At 31.7% G+C, this 27,894-nt stretch overlaps 3 long non-coding RNA genes across 3 annotated transcripts; all 3 read right to left on the bottom strand.

The window, feature by feature from the left end:
• Positions 1 to 91: 91 nt before the first annotated feature.
• Positions 92 to 10,408, bottom strand: LOC134719648 (uncharacterized). The gene is made up of 5 exons (XR_010107647.1): positions 10,299 to 10,408; positions 9,455 to 9,562; positions 2,903 to 2,947; positions 2,162 to 2,227; positions 92 to 315 (listed from the first exon to the last, which is right to left on the bottom strand). It is a non-coding gene; the product is annotated as an uncharacterized LOC134719648 (long non-coding RNA).
• Positions 10,409 to 14,290: 3,882 nt separating this feature from the next.
• On the bottom strand, positions 14,291 to 16,622 carry LOC134719647 (uncharacterized). Its single transcript, XR_010107646.1, has 4 exons — positions 16,593 to 16,622; positions 15,625 to 15,651; positions 14,659 to 14,685; positions 14,291 to 14,336 (listed from the first exon to the last, which is right to left on the bottom strand). It is a non-coding gene; the product is annotated as an uncharacterized LOC134719647 (long non-coding RNA).
• Positions 16,623 to 24,459: 7,837 nt separating this feature from the next.
• Positions 24,460 to 26,905, bottom strand: LOC134718843 (uncharacterized). Its single transcript, XR_010107461.1, has 4 exons — positions 26,878 to 26,905; positions 25,807 to 25,833; positions 25,289 to 25,306; positions 24,460 to 24,496 (listed from the first exon to the last, which is right to left on the bottom strand). It is a non-coding gene; the product is annotated as an uncharacterized LOC134718843 (long non-coding RNA).
• Positions 26,906 to 27,894: the final 989 nt, after the last annotated feature.

Here is a 27,894-nt window from a genome sequence, read left to right as displayed (position 1 = left end):
TTGAATGCGCGCAATAATTTCTGAATTTACAGTACTATATACCAGTATTTACATTTAATGAGGTAGTGAAAAGAAAGTAAAACAAACACGATCAAAATATGTATAGTTTATTGCATTTAATTACAGAAGTATATTCCAATTATGATATCTATGAGTAAATTCACTACGCTTTTCATCCTCTCCATGAGGTCCATGAATGTGCTGGTTTGCTCCACGCTGACCAAGATGACCACCCTGAATTATGATGTCCATGTCCATGTCCAACTACCGACGGATATTGTCCAGCTATGATCTTTGATGTAATTTGTTGTTTTTCTAAAAACCAAATAAAACAAGAATTAGCTCCAGTTGTTATATATTTATTATATACAGGTTAAATATCTACTTGATCTTATACAAGAATATGGATGGGGAGGGGAGGGGAGGGGGTTTGTCCTTCATTTCTGTTTTCTTTATAGTTTAATGCTCAGTATTATTAATTTTCTTTGTAGTTTTTGCCGATTATTTTCTATTCTTTATGTGTTGCCGATTATTCTCTATTCTTTATATATGTTGCCGATTATTCTGTTGCCGATTATTCTCTATTATTTATATATTTTGCCGATTATTCTCTATAATTTATTATATATGTTTCCGAGTAATCTCTATTCTTTATATATGTTGCCGATTATTCTCTGTTTTTTGTATATTTTGCCGATTATTCTCTATTTTTTATATACGTTGCCGATTATTCTCTGTTCTTTGTATATTTTGCCGATTATTCTCTATTCTTTATATATTTTGCCGATTATTCTCTATTCTTTATTTATTTTGCAATAAGCCAATTTTATCTCTCCTCGATTCAGACGACAAACACGATTTCGTGTCACAAAATTCCATAATATTTGTTTTTTAGAGGATATTTCTATACGAAAACCTGTTAAAACTATACCTTGTTATTGATTGCTACGGATCAATACTTTGAATTTTTTACAAACATAAAATCAGAAACAGGCTCAATTGTTACCTATTTAATTATAAACAGATTAGAGAAGGATAATCTACTTATTTTTATACAAGGATAGGGTTGGAGAGGGGAGAAGGGGAGGGTTTGTCGTGCATTTCTGTATTAATTTTTTTTGTTTTGCCATCTCTCTGTATTCTTAACAGTTTTTTCTCCATTTTTGTCTCATCTTTGTATTTTTTGCCAATTATTCTCTATTCTCTGTAAATTTTCGTCCATTTTTCTATCTACTATATTTTTGGTGCATTTTCTCTATTTTTTATAATTCCCCCATGTTTCTCTCTTCCATTTACCCCTATACACACCATCATAAACTATTCAGAATGGCACACACGCTTTTGTGTAAAAAAATCCCATTAAATTTGAATTTCAGATACACAAAAACCTAGCAAAACTATACCTAATTTTACTTTTATATAATTTTCAAACACGACTCTCTCCTTTACTTGAATGTCAGTTATATTTTATAGTGTGAACGAGTGACGTATTAAACATTCATAAAAATTATCATTAAATATTTGAAAAATTACATCAACAGAAACATGAACAAGTTCTTTTTTTCCTTACTAACGATTTACTGCAACACCTTTTTATCAATATACATTTAATGTATGTCTATGCATTACGACATACATTTGTACCTTGTAGACATACCTTATATCCCCTTATACGGACAATTATCGCTTTTTTGTGCATTTTCCTTTGCTCTTTTTTTGTGATAATTTTCATATCATGCTTCTCGCTTGAGATGGAAAAATTATCGCTGGAAACTAAGGAGGCCACGTGGCGTTGCTAACGAAATTGACATTGAAATTGACAACTTCATCATAAGTAAAATAGCGATTAACAGATAATCATTGGTCATCTCAACTCGATTGCTTTTCTCACTTTCGCTTTACCAGCTCAAGCGAGAAAATAAATATCGTTGAGATAATCAACGATAATCTATAAGAATAAACAAAGCTGGGCATTTGACAAGGAAATACTACGCTACCTGTATTCTATGGAGATAGCAAATATATTCAATAAAACCTTGCGTGTATATTGTTTCGTAAAGTAAGAATTTCCAATATAAAAATGATCTTTCTATGTAAGTATAACAGACTATTGAATAAGAAAGACAAATGATGTTAGATTTTATAAATAGCGATTACTTACGTAGGGATCCAATCTTGTAGTTAGAACCTCCATAGCCGCCACTGCCAAATATAACTTTGATAACACCTTCAAATTAAATGTAGTTAAATTATTCTCTGTTCAGATGTTGTATTTTTAAAGCCTGTGATACCTACCCCATGAATGAGGAAGTAAAGTCTAATTTGAACAGGAATTTGAAATTACTAAAGTTTCAACTCCCTCAGGCAAAGTTGACTTTAGATGAATTTTATGTATTTTTGTCGTATATCTCTTCAACGGTTAAGGTACTTATACATCCTCGGATTTGAGCGTTCCTGATGAAGGTAAATTCAGAAAAGCGCTTCGGACGCATTGCAATTATCAAACGTGTTGTTTTCAAATTTTGAACTCCCTTAAATTATCTGTGGATCGAGCTGGTACATTTGAAATAAAGCGTTCTTATTGTTTGATTTCGGTAGTGCGATTTTTTTTTAATTGATGACACATACAAGTTTTTACCTAAAATATCGCTTTCCTGAAAACCTGTACACGTGATTATCTGCATTAAACAAAAGGAAATGTTTTCTGATGAATTTGATGCCTAATTTCAAATCGTGTGTCCTATTTTGCTATTCGGTAATTTATGACCATACGAAATGGTACATTTGTATACTCAAAATAAGGGTTTATATTTTTTTCCAAAATTCAAAACAAAAATAAATTGTGTGACGTTCTGTACAAAGACATATGATTGAATAATAACAATGTATAAAATCAACAAACCATTTTTGCCGTCTGTACCCGGTATTCCGTTAGATCCGTTTGTACCTAAAATATAAATATATATAAATAAAAATGTAAACACAATTTGGGTGCGTGGAAGACACATTGGTAGCCTGTGGCTGTTATCCGCTCTTTTGTTGGGTTTTTGTCTCTTCTCCATTTTCATTCTAAATTTATACTTTAGGGTTTATGGTTTACGTTTAATGTTTCGGTTATGGCTAGTCTTGCGTTTTTGCTATGGAGATTTGTGTACATTTAAAGTTATGTAAACCTACTTCTATAAGCTGACATTACTTTAAATAAATACAGTTTGTTTTGTATTTTACGTACGTCGTAAATTTTAATTAAAATTTGTAATTTAAACGATTATAAATAGTTCAATATGTATCTCTTGTTTATAAATATACTTTTCTTAACTTTATGTTTTTATTTTTGTGAAACATCTTAATGAGAAACTTTAAAAAATAAAATTGCAAAAGAAGATGTGGTATGATTGCCAATGAGATAATTTTCCACAAGAGATTAAAATGACACAGAAATTAACAACTATAGGTCACCGTATGGCATTCTACAATGAGCAAAGCCCATACCGCTTAGTGAATGAATGATCTTTATTCCCATTAACCAAATACATAGTTACAGAGAAGATATTACAATAATATATATAACATATATAAGATATAGCATGTGTGAAATACAAAATTAATATGATAAATATTTACACAAATGATAAATAAACATATAGTTGTATTAACCAGGAGGATAGACTTTCACAGAAATAGATTTAATAAATCTACAAAGTTTCTCAAGTTCAACAATATTTTGGGTTGAACATACTTGTTTGAATTTGATAACATTTATATTTTTAATACAATAATGAGGTAAGTATTTGCATCTTTCATCTTTGAAATAATTACTAGACATGATATAATGGTATTCATCACCAATGTCAGCTGAGCCACAAAGGTGACACAATCTTTCAGATCTTGGTATGTTGCGCCACCTTCCCGTCTCAATGGGCAAACGGTTATTCCCACATCTAAATTTACATAAGGTTATTAATAAATTAAATGGTAGAACTGATAAATAGTGTTCAAATTTAAAAACATTTTTGTACAATCTATAACACAGCCCCTTGGGCGAAGTGTTCATTTCTGTTGACCATTCTTGAATGAACTGATCTCTTAATCTTTGCTGAACACTCAATACAACCCAACGTTTCTCAAATAAGTTGTGACTTTGCCATATATTTGACATTCCACAGTCATCAAAAATTTTCTTTATATATAATATCCATTTACTATCATAACCATAGTTATTAAAATTTACATATAACAGCTTATATAATAAACATGATATTTTGCTCTCTTTTCCTTCTTGTAAACGACACCAGAAATTAATCATACGTGACTTGACGGTAACAGAAATGGGACATCTTCCCAATTCCCCATAGACCATAAAATTGGGGGTCGAATTTTTTAACCTCAATATATGTTTGCAAAAACGCAAATGAACTCTCTCAAGAATATCTAAATTTTCGAATCCCCATATCTCACACCCATAAGTTAGTATAGGAACAATAGCCTTATCAAACATATCGAGTTGGCACTCGATCGACAAGTTATTTAATCTGGATTTTTTTATCACAGCATACATGGCTTTAATCGCCTGGTCACGAAGATATTTTCTGGTGGAAAGAAATGAGCCACTTCTAGAAAATACAATACCAAGATATTTATAACTACTGACTATCTCAATTTCATTTCCATCTATATTAAATAATAAGTTTCTAGGTATTCTACCTTTTGAGAATATCATAATTTTCGTTTTATTTATATTAATTTTCAATTTCCATTGTTTGCAATACTCTGAAAATTTGTCCAACATACATTGTAAATCATGGCTAGATTCAGAAAGTAGTATTGTATCATCAGCATACAATAACAGAAAAAATTTAAAATATACAAAAAGTTCATTTTCAATATCTTTTGTTACAGACTGTATTCCTTCAATATTAGAGTTTTCTAAAAATTCTTGTAAATCGTTTAGATACAGGGAGAAAAGCAAAGGAGAAAGGTTTTCCCCTTGTCTAACTCCTGTTTCACAAGCAAAAATATCAGAAACTTCGGAATTATGAACAATTTTAGATTTGACATCATCATACATATTTTTAATAATTCTTAGAAATTTTCCGTTCACATGGTTTAATATCAGTTTAAAAAATAATGAGTTTCGATGGATAAAATCAAAAGCTTTTTCGAAGTCGACAAATACACAAAATAATTTCTTCTTTTTCACCCGCAATAATTCAAATAAAACATGTAATGAAAAAACATGATCTGTTGTGGAATAACCTTGCCGGAAACCTGCTTGGTTTTCGTTTAAGATGTTATAATTTTCAATAAAATCCCCAAGTCTGTCGTTAAGAATTGAAGTGAAAACTTTCCCAAGACAAGACAAAAGTGTAATCGGTCTATAATTTTTGGCGTCTAATTTACTCCCCTTGTTTTTGAAAATAGGTATTACATTTCCAATAAGCCAAGCCTCAGGCAAGATTCCCGTATCAAATACAATATTAAATAAATATACATAAATATCAACCATACAATCAAGAGAAGAAGCAATATATTCATTAATTACTTGGTCTTCACCCGGTGATTTATTATTTTTAGCTTTTTTTACAGCTTTCAAAATTTCCTCCCGGGTTATTGGACAATTCAAATTTTCATTTACTGTATCAGAATTTACATCGTTTTCTATAAAAAACTCATTTTCGAACTTATTTTAGTTTAAGTCCTTGAAAAAATCAAATAAATTTTGCAGTGAAATATTGCTTTTCTCTCTTTTTCTACCTCTATTGAACAATTTCCAAAATTCTTTGGGATTTTTTGTTTTCAATCCCTTCATCTTTTTACTCATTTCAGTATTATGATTCTTAATATTAACATCCATAACTTTTTTATAATGCAATTCACTTTGTCTAAGTCGTTCTTTAAAAATGTTCGACCCATAATGTTTGTATAACCTCTGAGATTTTCTAAATTCTCGTTGCGCTTTTTTACAATCTTTATTGTACCAGTCTTTACTAAACTGGTTCTTTGAGCACTTAAACATAGTTTTATTAAATGTCGAAGTTCCGAATGTTGCCTTGGCAGATTCGGTTAAAGTATCACAAATATCAGTAACAATGTTATTCATATCATATTTAGTAACATTATTTACATCATTTACATATGCAGACAATCTATTACATATATCATCAACCTTATTTCTATCTATATTGTTCTTATACTCATTACATTTTTCATTTTTCCATTTATTTACTCTTTCGTCACCACAACAAAGTGTTTCTGTTAACAATTTGTCTTGTATGTCATTATTTGTATACAATTGAAGAGACAAAGGAGAGTGTACATCTGAAAATAGTTTACAAAAATTTAACACTTCAAGTTTACAAATGTTGTATAAAAAATGAGTAGAACTCAACGCATAGTCAATAACGCTAGAATTTCTACTAGTTGGAGTACCTGTTTTGTTTTCTTCCAGTCTACCGTTAAGAATAAACATTCTGTTATTTTTACAAAAATCAATAAATTTTCTTCCATACCCATTTACTACAGTATCTATACTATTTCTCAGTCTTGGTATACCAAGTTCATCTAAAACATCAACATCACTTAATTCATTATAATCTGTGAAATTATTTTCAAAAGAACTATCTTTATCAATATTATAAAAATCAGACAAATTTCCCGTGCGACTATTAAAATCACCAAGCATAGTAATATAGTTTGTTTTACTACAAAAATTTTGTAATTCAAATTCAATTTCAGTAAATGCATCTTCTGATGTATATGAAGTATTTATCGGTGGGATATATATAATTCCAAAAATAGCATCTTTTGGTAAATCTAAAACTTTTTTGTCTATACTAAACCAAAGTACAAATTGGCAGTCTGACTGAATATATTTAATATACTTGTCTAAGTATTTTTTAAAACCCAAAGCAATACCACCAGATTTGTGATTTGCTAGCTTCTTTCTGTTTTTATAATGAAAAATGAAATTATCACAATCTATTTCGTCTACATCATCTAGTTTTGTTTCTGTTAAACATACAATATCATGGTTATCTAATAATGACTTAAATTCAGGATACAAAAGTTTTGTTTTTATACCACATACATTTAATGAAAGGATTTCAATAGTTTTATTGTGAACATCAATATCTTTATTTACAGGTAATGAACAAGAGTGAAGGTCGCTAGTTTGTTTACACTGGTCATTTCTAACGGTACTTTTCAATCCTCCACGGTATTCCTAGTTCTGTCCTTTTCGGGGTCCTCTACGGGGTTGTGAAAATTTCGACTGGTTGAATTCTCTCGGTCGAGCTCCTTGTTCGTTGTATTGGTGGCGTGAACGTGTCTGTGTATCGTTAGTGTCCATTTCTTTAGTGGTGTCTTTTGGTGTAAATTCGTTCCCTTCAATAAATAAGCGGTCCCTCTTGAAGAAAGCTTTTTTCCTTTGACGACGTGCCTCTTGAAAGTGGGGCCACAGTGCCTTCCTACGGTCGTTTATCTCCTTCGGAAACTGTTCGTTTATGCCGTATTTTGTGTCTTTTAATTCTCTAGCTGCTTTCCGTACGAGTTCTCGTTGCTTGAAATTTACAAATCTACATACTATTGGTTTAGTAACAAATTTAATAGAACCGTCAGGATTTTTTTCGGTGAATTTTTTACCGAAACGATGAGCTCGATGAAATTTCGGTAATGATTCCATTTTTAATTCCACTGTCATAAAATTTTCGATAATTTTCTCTGTTTCCTCCGACTGTTCAGACTCGTCATACATTGGGATACCCGTAAAAATCAAATTCTCCCTCATCGACCTAGTTTGGAGATCTAGTTGTCTTTCGTTGAGATCTTCGAAATCTGTTCGTAGTTTATCAATAGTTTTGGTTGCTTCTTCGTTTTCAGAGCGGATCTCTGTCAGGTTTTTTTTTACTTCTCGGACATCCTTTTTGTTATTTTCGAATTCTGCATTGATAAAGTTCAAACCTTTTTCAACCTCGTCGACTCGTTTATTGATACTCTCGATACCTTTAACCAAACTGTTTACCGTTTTATCAAATTTGTTAAGCTTTTCGGTAAGTTTGTCAATGTTTGATATTTTCTCACATATCATGTCTACTTTTTGGGTTAAAAGATCAATTTTCCCTCCGTTATCTATGAAAGCTGGGTTCATATTCGAGTGCATCATTGGCTGCATGTAAGTATTTTGAGGGGTACCAGGAAAAAAACCTAGGGTTGATGGTGTTGGCGAGGTTTGCAAGAAGTTTGGATTCTGAATGTTATGGAATTGCTGATAATTTCTATTATGTTCGACCATTGGAGATTCGTGAACAGGAGCACTTTGTATCGACATGTTTGACACAGGTTTAATTGGATTGTCAGTAGATTTAAGATTCTTACTTTTGTTTACACTTTTGGTTACACTATTACTATCAGTGTGAGTACTATTCGATTTCCTTTTATTTGGTTTCTCACCACTTGTGTTCTGTCCGTTTGATTTATTCCTTTTCCTTTTTGGTTTATCACTTTTCTTTGGATTCATAAAGACTGTCTATTTATTTTCCACCAGAATGAATTAAATGTTTTTGTCAAAACCACATATAAACACATCATAATCCATTTTGAAATTCAAAATTTGAGGAGCGAAAAAATAGTCGACATTTTATTTCACACATGCGCATTTTTCTATAGTCAGCTATAAAGTTAATACATGTACATGCACACTTTACAGATCTAAGAATTGATAGCTTAAACAAACTGATCGCATGGAAACGTCATTACAAATGTTGACACTTTAATTTTCAGCGTTGCCTATAATTTCTGTGCATTCATTGAGTACTGTAAACCAACTTATTTTCGCGGATACTTTATTTCGCGTTTTACTCTTTTTAGTCCACTTTTCGGCTATTTATTTTCGCGATTTTCCAATTTACTTGACGTAGTTTAATAAGAAAAGATGAAAGTCTTCTAAATTCGCGAAAATAAATCGCTCCCGAAAATAAGTTAGTTTACAGTAATTATTTAACAACTCCAAATGTGATGCTCTTTGTGATAGTATTTGTAAGATTCCTTTTATTATACGAAGATGTAGTCAGAGTGCAAATCACACAACTCTCCATATAAGTAACAATGAGTAACTGTAAACAGTTATAGGTCAAAGTATTGCCTTCACACTGAAACACGAACTATATAGGACCCCTAAAGGAACTGTTTAAAACAATTCAAACAGGAATACCAATCGGACGTACATGTATCTATATAAAAAACGAGAAAAAAACTAGATAGATGTGAAATGACTGCTATTTAGACAACTCTAGACCCAAGTCACAATTTGTAAAAGACAATAAAAAGTCAAAGTACGACCTTCACATCTGCAAAACAAGCTCTAAAAATATGACCAGTGTGAAACAATTCAAGCAGAAAAACCAAAGGTCTAATCTATGTAAACACGGGAAACACTTATGAACCACATATATTTTACCATCTTTTCCATCTTTGCCATTTACTCCGGGTTTGCCATTTGGACCCGCATGTCCATTTGGTCCTTTGTTTCCTGTAGGTCCTTTTGGTCCTACAGGTCCAATTGGTCCTAAAAAGTATGCAATATATTTACTTATTGTTCCTATAACATGTGTAATAAAACATTAGGGTATACAGTTTGTTCTATAATAATCAATATCCACTTGCAAGTATATAAATTATATACACATGCATTTTCATCATCGTAAACTATTAGAGCTCGTGTGTGTGCCACAGCTAAAAAAAAAGACAAACAAATATTGAACATGATAAGCGATGCCGTTTAAACATCAATTTTGCAAATCAGTTTTTTTCTTCTTTTTTCATCTTACGTTTTTAAAACACTTTCACATTCTTCTTTTTTATTATCAGTGTTATTGCTTGTTTTTAAATGGGATAAGATAATTCATATCGATTAAACGGACTTATAGAACTCTGTTTTTTTTTGGCGTTCGTCGCAACTTATCAACACTGCATGCTTTATATTCTACATAAAAACAGAAGATGTGATATGATTGTCAAAAAGACAATCCTTCAAAGATTCAAGATTCTTTATTTCTCAAACACCATAAAGATACAATGGTACAAAGAAGTTCATCAAGATTCATATAACATAACACAAACACACATGACAAGATGAGATGTAAATATCAAATAAAATACAATAAACAGTATAGTAACGAAGAGGGGTGATTAACTAGGAAGACTCACTTGAAAAGTTATCACCCTTCAGAAGAGACCAAAATGACACAGACATAAACTACAATAGGTCACCGCGTGTTCTCAACAATGAACAACGGCCTTACCTTGATGTCCATATCCACCTTGCTTTCCTTTATCGCCTGTTTCCCCTTTATCGCCTCTTATTCCTTTATCCCCAGGCAAACCTGGAGTACCGTCATGTCCTGGTATACCTATAAGAACCAGTTAAACAAGTTAAGATTATTATTTAAGAATTGAATGCTTCTCTTTGTAAATTTATTGGGGTGTAAAAGCGTTGACCGAAGTACATTTTGTATGAAGCGCGGAAGCGCTTCATTCTAAAAATGTACGCACGGTCAACGCTTTTACAACCCTATAAAGTTACAAAAAGAAGCATTCAATACTTATAATTACATTTTTTATCTATAATCATTAAAACCCGATTTCTATCAAGTTTTTGTTTAATTCACCTGTGCACTTTATTGTGGGACCTCGTGTCATCATGAAAGATAAGTTTTATTGAATGATGCAATTGCTTACAGAATAACATGTGATGTGAAGTTAGCCAATCAGAATAACGTATTATAATGAAACATGCATCTAATGTTATTATATATACATGTTCCTGATATTTGCTAGGTGGTATATGACACTATACAGAAAGATACCTTTGTACAAGTCAGCTGAACGTTTTATTGTACGTACTATCATTAATTAAGCTTCTGAATGATCAAAATAAGTGCTGATCAAACTACTATTTTTTTATTGGTAAAATGTGTGATTCATTTTTTCATGCAATTTCTCACGGTGTAAAGGAAAAACTAAAACGTTTTGCCTGGACAACAGATATAGAAATTGATGATAATCGTTTCATAATGAATGAATAAAACAACTTAAAAGTTGGAATTGTTGGAATTTGTTTTTGTATTGACCAATGTTCTATGTAAGTAGGTTCTTAATATCGACAACCTGATCACTTTATATGCCACTTATCTAAATGCCACATGTTAAAATAGTTTTGATCGTTACACAGTGTGCTAATGAACTAATACGATAAATATTATATTAAGAACCCACTTCCTATATACGAAGCACTTTTCTTTGATTGTCTTTCATCATGTGTTTCCTTATGATACAAAATCATCCAATAAAGCTGTGTTTTCATTTAATTGATTGTTGGTTGCTTAACGTCAAGTGGCAAATATTTCAGGACAAGGTTATGAAAAAGTAAAATGAAACTAATATTAAAATTAATACATGAATACAAGGGTTTACGTGAACAATAAATACCTGGAGCTCCTTGGTGACCTACTGGACCTTTAGCTCCTGTGTCGCCTTGAGGTCCTTTCCCTCCAGGTCTACCATCAGATCCCGGACCGCCACGGTCACCCGTTGGTCCTTTATCGCCTGATGGACCTGTTATGGAATGTACAATGTTAAACATAGCTTTGTACATCACTTAAAGACGATATTTCAATTCCGTTGTCGAGCAAATTGTATATTAATTCAATATCACTACTAAATTACAAATAAACGGTTACCTATCTTTAATAATTACATGTACTTTACTAGCAATAAATATCAGTTGTTATGAAATAAACTATTAATTTCTATAATATCGCGGAAAAATGGAAATTTAATAAACATGTTCTGCAAAATAAATATAAATCAACACAAAAGACGTTGTATGTTGTAAAAGGGGCATACTGAATTTCATTGTTTTCAAGTTAGTTATCCAACAATAAAACACTGATTGTGTTTCGTGTTGACATACCATATAAGGCATCATAACAAAACGACAATGTAGTAAAGTAAGGTACGTAACATGTACAAATTTGAAAATAGATGAGAAATCACAAGTCTTCTCTTTACCTTCTTAATTAACAGAGCACCACTTCTACCAACAGACAACTAAAACACAAACGTATGTTTGTCGACTAGCTTGTTGCTTGTATATTTTCTGTGCTTCCGATTGTATTCAATAAATATGTACAAACATGTCACATCAATGCACATTAAAAATTGTGGCAATCATAATGACTTCTAATATCTTCTGATTATATCCAATTTTTTCGTTGCCGACAAGGAAAAACTACTATAAGAAACATGTGTCCTTTTGTCAATGCGAGACGAAACCCCAAGTGTTGGACAAGAATGTACAAAAGACTGCGGCTATATAAAAATAATTTGAAGACAGAAATGAGTCTGAATAAACAAAATCCGATTACGTTTGTATAGCCATACGACCTATGTATAATGAAACGTTTTAACTTTAATGTCAATTTGAACATACTTGTATAAAACATATTTCAAACCGTTCCTTAACGTACATGTCAAAAAATTTGATGTTCACTCAAGTCAAACATTGCTAACAAGAATGTGTCCCCAGTACACGGATGCCCCACTCCCACTATCATTTTCTATGTTCAGTGGATCGTGAACTTGGGGTCAGAACTCTAATTTGGCATTAAAATTAGAAAGATCATATCATAAGAAACATGTATACTAAGTTTCAGGTTGATTGGACTTCAACTTCATCAAAAACTACCTTGACCTAAAACTTTAACCTGAAGCGGGACAGACGAACGAACGAACGGACGGACGGACGGATGAACGGACGCACAGACCAGAAAACATAATGCCCCTCTACTATCGTAGGTGGGGCATAAAAATGACCATACATACACCTATCATTTAACACAATGATTTTTCCCGCCCAAAACAATCATACTCCTTCGAACTTCTACGTGAGAAGACAATTAATTCCCGTTACCATGGTTACGTGCCACTGAAATTAGGAAATATAATCATAAATAATCTTCTATGCCTCCACGTATGTTTCATGACAATAGTTATCAATAGCAAACCAGTGTAAATCTTATTCAGTCCTTATATATAATTAATCGATCTTCATACGAGATAAATGTGCAAATAAACACGCTCTCAACTGGACGATAAAGTCCAAACACAGTAAGAAGACACCAACAGGGAATACTCTCTTAAATAATATAATATGGAAAATTCTTTGCACATCAGATGCATGTTTCGTCTACAAAAGATGTATCAGTGATTTTCTAACCAACATAACCTTATGCAAAATTAATTACAAAGTTGAACAGCACCGAGGACAAACAAATCCGAATACGGTAATGTAATTCTGATGAAGAACATCCCAAGTATTTCGAACAGTACACAGTTTTGTAAATTGTTAATATTTGCTACTACTCAGACAGTGATTTGCATCTTCATCGTTATTATGGCATTATGAACAGTAAGGTGTAAAAAGCAAGCATTTTACCTTTGGCTCCATTTATTCCATTTCTACCATTATCGCCGGGTATTCCTTTATCTCCTGTTTCTCCCTTTGGTCCCTGACTACCAGGCCATCCTGTGAGATTAAAAGTATGTATAAATGTTTTCTACATCCGTTATACATGTAAAAGTTTGTATGAGATAAATCGTACAATACAATAAATATCAATAAATATAAATTGATGGATTGAGACTGATGATATCTACATGTATGTCCGTTGTTTAACACATTTATAGAGAGTTATTATAATTCAAATTCTGGTCCCCACAAATAACGTTGCCAACCGGATGTTATAAGAATGAGAAACCAACTTAGCTGTATTTAGGAGGATTAAACTTTAAGTCGTCCATATTGTTTATCTGAAACGTTTGACATTATTTTGACTCCATTCCCAATAGGCTATTCCGTAATTGACTCTGTAATTATATATCTTTTTTATTAGTTGTCTCCCTTATTAGGGACATTATTTTTTATTTATAATGAAGAGCTATCGGAAAGAGCAAATGCACCTGTGCCTAATGTGAGTACTCTTTTTATTACATTAATGTGTTATTAAGCTAAATACTTTTGACATCAGCAATAATTTTCATAAAAAAATAAGTTAAACCGCCGATACATCACTTTCAATTCATCATGCTTTGCAGTAGCAACAGCCAATGGTGTCCGGTATGGAACCAGTCTACGATTGACTAAGGGAGGTTATTTGTTTAAAAAGTGTGTAATAACAGAATCAAATCGGTAGTTGGAAAATAGAAAATATGCAACATCATAGGATTAAACTTACCGGGTGTTCCTGGGTTTCCGGTAGGTCCTTTACCTCCCGGTTTACCTTTTAATTAATGCAAATATTCAGTTATAAAAATATACAAAGTAAATATGTTGATAACAAGAAACACGAAGAGAGATACATATATTTAAGTTTATTTTTTATACAAAAAAAAGTCATTAATAATGTTTAATTTGTTTACTTGAACAACATTTCATGCAGTTTTGAAGGTAACCTTTTTTTCATAAATATTCATTGTTTCAGACAATTTTATCGTCACATATAAATTTTACATACACGAGAAAATCAGTCAGTTACAATGTAATAGAAAGCAAAACAAGTAAAAATAATATTGATATTAAAAGAGTAATTGCATTATAAATACCATCTTGTCCTGGCGCGCCTGTGTCTCCTAAAATATAAGATTATAATTATCATTAGTTTCCAGGTAAATCCCATTTTTACAATTTGTTGACGAAATAATCGACCCATAATTTAAGAAAAATATAGTGAAATAGTTGAATGTAATGGTTTCAATAAAGTAATATTGCTCTCAGTGATTAAATAAACAAAATATGCATTCATATTTTCCAGATCGTTATGTAAATGAATAAGTGTTTATTTACTCTGATCATAATTTCATGGAGTTGTCTTTGTCCCTCTTTATTTAGTGTTTGTAATCTGCAAAGGTGACTACCTGTTCATGGTAACAAATGGGGTTGAATTGCCTGTTGATGGCTTGTTACTGCGTATGACCGCGTCAAGTAAACAGGTCTCATAAAAATTTACATGTATATATGTTGGTCTTTTAGATGCAATTTTGATTGACATCAGATAACTGTTTTTGCAAACAATACATCGAAAAAAATAGTTTTGATATATGAGTTTCTAACAAACATTGTCTGATTTAATACAAGAAATTAAGGACGAAAATTCGTACGAATTTGAGATTCAAACAATTCTTGTATCACATTCTTGATTTCTATAACCATAATTTGTGCTGCGTCGGATATTACTCGATCTTATGCAAGTGTACGTATACATGTACATGTATATGACTTTTCCGGATTGATTTTAGAACAAGTGTGTTCTGCTTTGTAGTGTTCTTATGGCAATTCAATTCAATTTTTCAACTGTTAGACTCTTTAGAGAGATGTTTTTAACCAGAAATATGCTAACAGATGTAATGATATTCACTTGCATAAGTCCGATTTCTTTTTGACGCAGCTCATATGCTGTTTTTGATTAATGTTCACTCTCCACACGTACGACAAAATGACAGCTTGATGTCGTACTAAACATAGAATAACGTAAACACTATATTATTAAATACGAAATGAATATGCTATACCGTTAGGTCCTTTGTGTCCTGGTATACCTGCAATTACAATCATAGTGAATGTAATAATTATTTGAACAGACTAGCATCATGGCAATGAACTAAGACTGCAATAAATAACTATCTTGCATCCTTATATTAGGCATTAAACATGTGATCATAGAGGTATGCATTAATAACTTAAATTATTTTTTGCTCCATCCATTAACATGTAAATTATGCGCTTAATACCTTAGACTAATATGTAAAAAGGCACCAACAAATTGTTTTGTGCAATCATGCAAATGTTCTTCCTGAATTATATATCATACTTCAATCATGTATGCGTATGTATAAATTGTGTCTGTCAATGACATTAAAAATACAACCTGTGTTGTATTTGCGTTTAATGTGCAGATAAACTGTATATTCAAATATATGTGCAACCATTAGGTCATAATATTTTTTTTTCTCTCAAATCCACCTAAATCCATAATAGTTGATTAACAATGCAAATATTTTGTTTAATGCTAATATTTATTTTACGGGGGAAAATATAGCCAATATTGTTACAGCGGTTGATATTTACTATACAATCATTTAATACAAATTGCAAACCTTTGCAGATAGCATTACCATGCTATTAAAATCAGTAAACGAGTTTGTTTTAGGTGCTTTTTCCCTTCATCATCAATATAATAGAAGCTGATTTTATTTATTTTTTCAAAGGATGTAGGTGGTTGAGTAGGCAATGTTTACAACTCCAAAACTCATAAGTTAAAACTCTGGTTCTGGTTGTTTAGTTTGTATCACTCTGTGTGGTGGTTTCTTGAAAGAAGTTTTGACTTTTGCAACTACCTATTTATAGCCTGTAAACGTATCATGTATAAGTTGATTAAGTTTATCCTTACAATTTTTTGCTTTGATATTTAAATATCGAGTTTACGTGTAACTAAGATGACAACATATAAATTAAAGTATCTTGAAATAGTTATATTTACCGTTAGCCCCACGATCGCCAGTGGCACCTGAAACAAACATTGTAAATACAGGTAGAATTAAGTATTCTAAATAGAACATATATATATAATTTTATAAAGAAATCTTAATCCTACACCTACACTCTGAGTTTGTTAAAAGGTACGGTACTTTATGTAGGAACTACAGCTTCTTTAAAATCAGAAACAGTTGGTTTGCTGAGGGTATTTACATAATTGTATAATCATCTATATATATTTTCCCTAATAGTTTATGTGCTGTTCTTGTTTTGTCCTTTTTGATTTTTTGCATTGAAGCGTTAAATATTTTTAGCTTTTCAAACTGTAGAGAAGAGATTCAATGCTGCATACATTAACTAGGGTTGTTTTAACAGCCAATGGGAAACTAATCCAATAAATAAAACATACCGACAAAGATACAAGTAATTACATTCAACAGTAATCAAAACCAACAATATATAAAAGGATCTTAAAGGCACCTGGATGATACAAAGTGCAATATAAAATATAGATATGACTTGATTTGTATCATTTATTTAAAATAATTCACATAATGGCAGACAGTCACTAGATTACAGGCCACTGGCATGTTACAACCACCTGTTGGATGTGACTTGGGTAAACACGTTTGTAAGACCTCAACCCTCTCCAGATGTCCTAGAATAGGGATGAAAATCACAACACTGGCACCACCAGTAAACGACTTTCAACTTCAGTTTGACACTAAGTACGAAAATAAAAAACAACAAAGTTGCCAAAAAATCGATAATAGAGCACCCTTAAATACTAATACCGAACCACAAATGCCATTTTCTTGTATAAAATTTCAAAACGTGTTATATATATCTTGCGAAAGTAATATTTACCTGTTTTCCCTGTTGTACCTGGCGCACCTACAATTGAGAATATTCACATATATATAAATGATTCGAAATTCTTGTAATTAAACTAAATGGATGTGTAAAAGTTATAAAAAATCGAGGGAGGAATGTAATACATTGAACAGAATTTTATCTAACTACCATCTAGTAAAGTTTTCAGATATAGAGCACCATGTGCCTTTATATGATTTCATTTGATCTGGTCACCAGAATAAGTTTATATTATCGTAGCATACAAAACACAGATGTACAACTGTAAAAACCGTTTTCCCTAGCGTTTATATGCTGATAATTAAAAAAAAAAAACACGACAAAACTTGAATGTAACTGGTAAAATATTGAAATATATGCGTTTAAAATGTTTTATTGTGTCATTTGAAAATAAGCAAATAAACTTGAAGATGATTTAACACCACTCTTACCATTATCGCCTGGTATACCATTAGTACCTAAATGAAAGAGATAAGAAAATAATAATCAGTTCATTCTGAAGAGTAGTTGCTATTTTATAAAAAAAAAAAAAAAGGGGGGAACAACACCCTTGTACTTTATTGAACATTTTGTTTTTTTTTTAATGACGATTCAAATCAAACGAATATTTTTCACTCCATGTATTTAAATACCTTGTAAACACATTTTGTTGTTGAGAAACATATAATTAGGTTATACATCTATCAGTATCATATATATTTTAATTCATTTTAGACGAATCATAGTAACCTCCAGGTCACCTTCAACGACCGTCCAGACTCATGTTTCAAGGTGAAATTGCAATATAATTTAATGTTTGTCTAGTTTCGGGAGATATCTATGTTTGAAGTTGTAGGTAATCGTACTAAAGATAACGCTCAATTGTCACTATCGTTTTTTGTATTGCCATTTTGAAGTTAAATCGATACATGGATGAATACAGATACATGTATTATTCCATTGTATGTTGGCTCAGACCATTCCACGTGACATCGAACAAAACTTCATATTCATCATTGAGTATCAAATTCCCATCTGAACATCGGGACTTTCCTGTGCGATGTTACGCGCGCAGGCAAATTCCTCGGGAAATATGAATGTTCTTGGGTGAACGAATCTTTATATCGCCGTCAGGCACGGGAAATAATTGTATAATACCGCATATACTAGGTAGCATGTTTTTTTTCTTCTAAAAATTAGTATAAAATCGCATGAAGATGGCAATGTTATTTGTTATTGCTGGTATTCATTTTCTTCTTTAAAGGTCTCAAAATTTGAAGGAGTAATCATTCTTTCTTATATCCCGCACATTGTATTAAAACAATACATGTGGTTTGTACATTGTACTTTGTGAAGAGATTCTAGACTCAAAATTTTCATGGTTATTTTATTTAAGTCATGAATCTTGACCCCTACATATGGTTTTCGATACGAGTCCTCATAAATAAATGTATGTATACTGCAACTAGTTGTGTTTATTCCTAAATATAGTAACAAAGCAATAGTTCGTGCAATGTCAATTTCATCATGGAACACTTTCTCCACAATCAGGGGTTCATTAAGGGATGAAAATAAGTTTAACATTTGTGTTACTATTTAAAAAGCTATCAATGTTTTTGTTTAGGTTGCAGTATAAAAACAACATAAGGTCAATGCCATAAAAATATAAACTTTTTTGTACTCGGCGCAAAACTATGGAAGGGCTCGGTAGAACCTCGCCCTTCCCCAGTTTCTCAGCCTCATACAAAAAAAAATTATATTTTTCTTTTATTGATCTGATATTGTATATTTACTTACCAGGGGCTCCTCTGAATCCTTGTGGTCCTCTTTCACCTAAAATAAAGACTCACTTAATTAACAATTTCAACCATCCACTTTAAAATCAAAACCTTATTTTCAGAGATTTTAATGTGTTGTGTTCTTCAATTATCTTGCATGTATAATCATTTTGATTTTAAATCATGCGTAAAAATCTTAAAATTTTCAGGCATTTCTGTAATAAATTTTGTAACATCTTTAGTGTTGACCATTAAAGTCAAATGAAACGAGTGACCGGTGAAAAATAATGTTATTCTAATTATGTAACAAATGCATACAAACATCATAAACTTAGTCTTCTGTGACCGATTTTATCATTTTTTTCGAATAAATTTCGTATAATCGTTTTTTTTTCAAACGGTCAGTGTTGAAAACATGGAAGGTAATTAAAGTTCGTGTTTTGAAGCCGAAGTTTAACGATTGTCACCTGTTTGTCAACAATTAACAAAAAACATGGATATTGAGCACGTGTTTAACATGTACAATCCGATAACAGTTTATTTTAAGGACATCCATGCGTATTGCGATCATCGGGTTTTTACGAGATCGGTCACAGTAAGGTCACTTTGCATACGGAAAATATGTCGGGGATGGAAGCAATTAAAAAAAAGTAAACTTCTTCTAAATATTTTTTAGTGAAAACTATCCATTGAGTTATAAAAAAAAAAACATGCATTATTTTGTTTATTTGACTGACTTATGACTTTAATTGTAAGTGAGTAGTTTTTCATACGCAGAAAGTAGAAAAGATTTAAATACTAGATAATGATTCAACATGGTGTGTATTGCTTCAAGATATTATCATTTTTATGGTATATTAAACGTATTTATGTTGCACCATGAAGATACAATTAACGTCTATGTTGCTCTATAAAACTAACAAAAATATAAAATATTGCAATTATATGTTCGTCAAAACACACAAAAAAAGAAATGTGTCCATAGTACACGGATGTCCCATCCGTACTATCATTTTCTATGTTCAATGGCAATAAAATTAGAAAGATAATATCATAAGGAACATGTGTACTAAGTTTTAAGTAGATTGGACTTCAACTTCATCAAAAACTACCTCGAAGAAAATATTTAGCCTGAAGCGGGACAGACGGACTGAATAACGAATGGACGAACGAACGGACGGACGCACCAAAAAAACAAAATGCCCATAAATGGGGCATAAAATTGTAAAACACATAACACATTATAAATGTGACCATTGCCATGATTACACCACTTTAACAAATTTAGAGGCAACTGTGCTTGAAAAATCTTCAATAAGCATGTAAGAATAAATATAAGGAGAAAGTGCTTATGTTGGAGTAATCTGTGTTTGTATGTTTACAAAAAGAGCTTTTCTTGACTATAACATATAGTTCTCTACTTACCTGTCGCACCAGTCTGACCGGGTCCACCTGCAATAAAGACATTAATCTAAGTGGATACTTAATCGCAAATTGCACGTACACTGTCGTTCAAAACATAGATTTAGACGATATTCAATTACATATCAAACCAAATTAACATGATAAGACCGAAAGGATGTTGCATGTTTTAGTCCATCTTTCGAGACAATTAGTTTTGTATTGGTGTCTAATTTGGCATATCTACATCTACATTGATCATTTATAACGGCGTCAGAGAATACAATTATATTTTTTTCAATGTTCAATTCTGTCCACAAACGGTATGTACTAGTGTACGGTATAGATATTCATCAAACTGCTGTTACTACACTTGATGATATCTGATAGTACTCTTTCCTGATGCAAACACAGCTACCGTAGCTGTATTTGTCAAATCGTTTCAGACTCTTTTAGTTCGGATTTTAATACATTTGTTGACTTGTTTAATTCGAGATTGACTAACTTGTCTTTTGTAAACGAAACGCGCCTCTGTTGTATAATTGAACGTTTAGGAAAATAAATAAATATACAACTAACCGTCAGCTCCACGCGAACCTGTATCTCCTGCAAGTATTACAATCAAAATTAAACATACAATATTCATGTTTCATTGTCAGAACTAATATTTAATAATTATTCCTAGTATATTCACAAAGTGCATCATTATTCTTAGCACAACTATAACTTACAACATTGGTCAAGTTGCATCAAACTTATAGGGTTAGACTAGTTGCAGCCAGTTGGTATTATTATCTTACTATGGATGCGATGCATGCATCATTTTAAAAGAACTCTATTCTTTATATTATCTGCTGTAGTAGCTGTTGGCATTCCCTGTGCAATGATACTTCCTAGGTCTGCTTACTCGTCCAGAGCACCTGAGCATACCCTCGATATTTAGTGTGCTCAGTCTGTAGTTTTTTACATTGTGTTTCGTATACGGTTAGTTTTTAGTCCGTTGATATCTTTTTTGCCTTGACGTTGTCAGTTTTGTTTTACCTTTAAACTTTAATGCCACAAGGGAACTTCGAAAGCATTAGTCGAAGATAAACTGACAACGCCATGGTTAAAAGAAAAAGATCAACACACAAACAACAGAACACAAAAAAAACATACAAACCAAAGGCTGTTCAGCACGAACCTTAGCAAAACACTGGAGCTCCAGACGGGTTGACACATACTGGTCCACATGTGGCACCGGTCGTGTTGCCCATGTTAGTTCAAACCCGGTGATAAGTCTTATTCGGGGAAAAGGTAACTTGATTGCAGTTACGACATTCGGAACTAACTATTTACATCTGTGAAAAGGATATTCTGTGATGCTTTACTAACTCGTGATAATGTAAAATTGAACGGGAGGCATGATTTATATGCATGGTACCTAATTACTTAAATTCCGGTCATAACTGAATGTGGACATTTTATTTGAACAATGGTCTTGATAGATAAATCAAAATTGGCATTTAAATTGAAATTCGTGTTAATGCTACATTTCAATATATTAGAGGTTTATTTTCTTTTCCCTCTGCACATGTATGTGGGCTTGAAATTTAAGACTATTAACAGTAAGTTGTTAAATAGAAATGATTTCAAATAAAGGCAACAGTAGTATACTGCTGTTCAAAACTCGTGAATCGATGGACAAAAAACAAAATCGGGGTAACAAACTAAAACTGAGGGAAACGCATTACATATAAGAGGAGAACAACGACACAACATAAAAACGTAATACACACAGAAACGGACTGAGCATTAGACAAAATTCGATGAGAATAACAAATATAACATCAAAACCAAATACATGAATTTGGGATAGAAAAGTACCGTGACACGTCTTATAGTAATGTGAATTCACACTCAAATATAAGAGAAAACAAACGACACAACGTTAAAATGGAACACACACAGAAACGAACAATAATATAACAATGGCCATCTTCCTGAATTGGTACAGGACATTTTTTTAAGAAAAAAAATGGTGGGTTGAACCTGGTTTTGTGGCATGCCAAACCTCCCGCTTTAATGGCAATGTTAAATATAGCATTAAAATGACAACATAACATTACAGGACTACAACACAAATAAATAGGAGAACATATTAGACAAAGAAACACATGAATAGTAGCTAACACAATTAAAATTCAATACACCAGAAGCGCGCCTCGTCCACACAAGACATACTAGTGACGCCCAGATATAAAAGTTCGAAAGTAAAAAAAAGTACAAAGTTGTACGGCACTGAGGATCAAAATTTCAAAAAGGTTGTGCCAAATACGGTTAGTGTTTTCTGCTTGGGATAAGAACATCCTTATTATTTAGAACAATTTATGCTATTGCAAACAGTAAACATTGTCAAACAAATATAAAAGATATACATGATAAAACTGAAGTATTAACTAATTATAGAAAACAAAAACAGGATACATTACATAAACCAACACAACGAATAGACACATCCGACTTAGTCAAGGCCTCACGCAAAAAGTGAAGAAAAGTGACGTTCAAAATATATCAAGTGTGAATGTGTGTTCTCAGTAAATAAAATATGTCGTATACAACATGTACAACATCCATGCTCGGTAATGGTTAAAACCATTAATTTTATAATACTAGCCAGCATGTGTTTAAACACAAAAAAAACGCGAATACAGGGCCCATGTAGAATGTCCCAATATAAGCAGGGATTTTCCATATAATCAAAATTCATAAATTGTTTTTCATAACACCATTATATCATTTCGTTGAAATCGATCGATATCTAGGTGTCGGCCATTCGCTGGATAAAAAGAGCATTTGATCATTTCAGGGTGATTCGACTAGTGCTTTATTGGAAACAATTACAATACACGTTACGAAAAAAATGAGCTGTTGTTGGAATGGGTTAATCTTTTTTAGAAATTAAATATATAATAATGCATTATCAGCCTTTGAAACAAAATTGGATTGATTGACAACAGTTGGCTGTTTTTACCACAATGGAAGGAATTAACTAATGTTATATGTTTTTACAGTTGCACAAACAAAATCGAGAAGAAATACATAACATACCTCTTAGTCCTTGATTGCCTGTCGGGCCTATAAAAAAGGAAACATGTTGTTTCTATTGTAAATTACTATACCCAAATGTAAAGATAACAAACAAAAAAACAACAAGGTATAGTTGTCAATAAGATAAAAAATAATAATCTTAAAATCAACGTATGTTAACAATTGCTTTCAACCCATAGTGATTTTTTTATATTCATTTTGTACAATCTGTGAAACTTAATCATGATATCTAATTCAATTTACACCCAGTCATTTTAAACACTGCATAATTAAAAATGATTGACGAAACACACTAGGCACTGTTCATATTACTTTTGTTATATGATGCCCTAAAACATTCTTGCATTAAAACCCCAAATCAACACCGAAGGTAGAAGATGGAATTATTCTAACATATATGACATCGGGATCATTGTCCATCGTTGCTTTTAACCAATACATCAGCAGCTGAGACTATTCTTGCAGATAGACGCTTTTCAGATTAAAATTTATTTCCAAATTAAATAATTGTATGTTTTGTTTTCATATTGAACCATGTGCATTTATTTATTTACCAAGTACTCTGCACTTTTTAGTGCAAATGTATATCAGAACAAGAAAACTTGCGACAGACTTCTACCTAATATAATATCTGTCATATACAAGTCTTATCAAATGCCAATCAAAAAAAGTATAAAACTTCGAATTAACTACAATGAATGGTATACATGTGACACATAACATCAATATACATTGATTACAATTAACCTACCTTGATTTCCTACTGGTCCTTGGTCGCCTCTTGGACCTAAAACAAATTTTGATTTTGTATAAGTACAAACTCGCATTACTTATTATTTCTGTCTAACGCAGATGACCTAGGTGCAAACAAATTAAGGCAGACTTACCGAAACTGTTTTGTATACTTTATATTATCTATCCTTACCTACACAATTTATTTCAAGCTTGACATAATATTTCAGCATAATATGCAGGATTTTATATCTGCCAGTAAACATTTGCATAGCTTTAATGCACCAATGCATATCAAGAGTAACATATATTTAAAAAACCTAAATTATGATGGATCACACTTTAAAAATATCAACATTCAAATACAATGTGCATATTGAACATTATAGAATAAATTGCATGACATCACGTTTCAGGTAATACATAATAACGATTTAATAAGCGATAATTGCATAATAAACGTATCAATAATAAAGAAAGAGGATACACAGATACGGAAAAAATATTAAAAAAAAATAATTTAAACATGCATAAAACTACATAAAAATATATTGTCATTTGCAGTGGCCTAATCAAAATAGCCGGACTAACATTTCCAGAAAATAATACATTCTTTAATCGTGTCTTCAATGATTTCAAACCTTTAAGTAAGAGTGTGTATCGTTATGATGATAACATGCATTACTTTACTGGTTGTCGTGCGGAATATTGAATTTTCCAATTAAAAGCATTTCAAGCGAACCAATAAGCTGTGTGTAGAAATCAAGCCAAGAAAAATTCCAACAAAAAGCTTTTTTTTCCCACCTGAATAACAAGGGGATGTGATACCTAAAAAAAACATGTTTACCTTTATCTCCAGGTTCTCCTGTAAAATACATGTAAAGGATATGAAAAAAACGGCTGGATTTGATTCTGAATTTTAACGGTGTTGATTCGAGCGCCACTGCTGAGTCTTATGTAAACAACATGCGTTAGGAACTGTTTGTTCATATTACCGAGGACGGTGTTTGGTCTTGGCTGTTTTGTTAGTGTTTTTGTTTATTGTTTCTCGTTATGTCACTGTTCCATTTAACAGATATTAAATACTATGCATTTATTAAGATGCGATATTTGTCATGAACTTAACATTATTTCTTTCGATAAAAACGTGTCCATTTGTTTTATTTGGAATTAAGGTTACTCCGGTTAAATTACTCCACATCATGTCACATCTTGTAAAATTTAAAAATGTTTTTTTAACCACAACATAAGATTAATATGATTTTAACATCATACATTATTGAAAAGAGTTAACAGATAAACGAGCAACAGTGCGTTATGATTTTCATTGTGATGTTCTACTTTAAAGAAGTTAATGAAACTTACCTTTGTCACCTTTATCTCCCTTTTCACCTTAAAAAATAAAAATTAGTCAGTTGTAATAATGGAATAAAAGTCCTTGTTTAAAAGGAATTAGTGTAATTCAAGGTGTAAAGAACATGAATGATTCTCAATTGAAAACATGTAAGAAAATATGAAACCAGTGATTATTGGTTACTAATCACAAAATGTATTTCCACAAATTCCACTGAATATGTTCATTTTTTGTTGAGCAATCTCAGAGCAGTCGCGTTTACAATACATTCAAAATCTTATGCAGGAATTGTCAAATAAAAATTATGATATAATAAGGTCAATTAAGAATGGAACACACTTAAAGCAACTAGATAAAACGAAGTCAGAAAAGTTGCATAAGCAAGATAACACGATATCAAGCTGTGATTGTGTTTTAAAAGTAAAACAAATGGTCAAATTCATACCGACGCAAAATATGCCAAACGTTTGCAGATTATATTGCCGGAAGAGAAGGGTCATATTTACATAATGTCGAATTATCTCACACTATGAAAGCTTTCTGTTAAAAGACATCCGTGTTTTCCTAATAGATGTCACGATATGCGATTTCGTATCTCCTGGTGTAGACAAATTATTAAATCAAAATGACGTTTAGATAAAGACAACTTAGATAATAACAAAGATCCTACTCATAATCAAATCTTTTGGAATACAATTGTAGAATTCCGCAGATGATATTGTGCCACAATAGTTAAAAACGGGACAAAGTCCAATAAATATTGTCAAATCGAAACGTTGCTATAGAAGTTGAGTAAATACTATGAAAAAATGTATACAATATGTTTGTCAATTATTGTCTGATGGACGAACAGACGATTGTAGACTATAACTGTGCCCCTCGAGGTGAGAGAGGTAAGGTCCAAAACATCTTTAATCGTAGTTCAAGCCAAATGATTTCATTAATACATGGTATATTGCATTTGTTATAGATTTCACATTAAAAGTTGTTAAAGTCGTACACAGACCAGAGTAGTATGAATTTAATAGTTAAGGTAAACAGACTTAACACTAAAGAGGGACTACCAAGGGAACATAACCTACCTTTAGGTGCTGGTTCATCCACACAAACAACTGTAAACATAACAATATTAATGTTAATGACTTGCACTTGCATGTCTTGAACAATACAATTCTCGCCGTTTACATTTGGATATTATTACCATAACACATTTTATCGAATGAAATTGCCTGTTATCCAAATAAATGGACATTTTAGTATAAATGAATTACATATCTGAAACATTAGGGAGTCAATTGTGTGTCTGTTATGAACAGCAACGTTGACAATAAATAGATTTGGCTATGTTAAGGCTTTTTTATTGTTATATAGCACTTAAACTCTTCATTTACTTATACATCCTTGATTTTTCAAATTCGACTTTGACTGTTTCTTATGAAGGAAAATCCAGAAAAGCGTTTCGGATGCATGAAATTTAGAACGTTTTGATTTTGATTTTATAGCACTGAGTTGATATCTGGTGGACTATCAGTGTTCGAGTGTATCGTCTGTTCAGAAGTCAATACTTACGTACTGGCATGATTTTTAACAAACATTTTAAGACATTATAAAATTGTTAGAAATTCCTTTAAGCACAGTTGATCTTAGACGAGTTTGACTATTTTAATTGCTGCTTTTTGGTTATACAGATCTTAAATGTTGATGTTCCTATACATCTTCGGCTTTCAAATATTCGGCTTTTAACGTTCATGATGACGGTAATTATAAAAAGCGCTATGGACGCATGAAGTTTATAACGTGTTGTTTTTTTTCCATTAAAAAACTTGCATTAAGCCAAGGGTAAGTCGATAAGGATTCTATGAAAACATATATCAATGTGATAATGAACGGTATTTTTTCTTCGTTGCCTATTCATAACAGTGACGTTATTATAATAATCATTAACACTAGAATTTAAAAAAAAGTAAAAAAACACAAAAACAACCGACGGCAACCTGACAAAATGAATATCTATTATTTTACGAGTCTGTAGTTGCTTACCATCACATGCTATATTCACAATCTTATCTAGAAGAGTGTTCAACTTTTCAAACGAATCC

Source organism: Mytilus trossulus, chromosome 5 (genome assembly GCF_036588685.1).
Source record: "Mytilus trossulus isolate FHL-02 chromosome 5, PNRI_Mtr1.1.1.hap1, whole genome shotgun sequence".
Taxonomy (NCBI): Eukaryota; Metazoa; Mollusca; class Bivalvia; order Mytilida; family Mytilidae; genus Mytilus; species Mytilus trossulus.
This window is presented reverse-complemented; position numbering and strand designations above follow the sequence as displayed.